Source organism: Canis lupus, chromosome 16 (genome assembly GCF_048164855.1).
Source record: "Canis lupus baileyi chromosome 16, mCanLup2.hap1, whole genome shotgun sequence".
Classification (NCBI taxonomy): Eukaryota; Metazoa; Chordata; class Mammalia; order Carnivora; family Canidae; genus Canis; species Canis lupus.
In genome coordinates, this window is record NC_132853.1 from 61,052,525 (window position 1) to 61,052,919 (window position 395).

The window sequence follows — 395 nt, forward strand, 5'->3', positions numbered from 1 at the left end:
CTCGTTTGCTCCCCGCGTTATAAATACAGCCCGCCCCCCCTTATATGTACAGTCCCCCCCTCCCCACACAGAGCTCGCCGGGCTCGTGCAGGGCCTGCGTGGGGTGTGACCCGCGTGGCGTTGGGGATGCCGGGTCAGGCGGGACCCCACGCTGCTGTCAGCGACGTGGCCCGCGGCCCCGCCCAAAGCCGCCCACGCACGGGACCTCCACGCCGCGCAGAGTCCACATTCCAAAGTCGGCGCCGCCCCGGCGACAAACGGGGATTTCCAGTCCAGGGCAGGAGCACACGTGGCCCCGGCTGGTGTGCGCTGAAGCCCCCGGGCCTTGGGAGGCGGGGGGCCGGCCCCCTAATTCGCTTACGGACGAAGAAATGACTGAAGCGGCAGCAAACCAG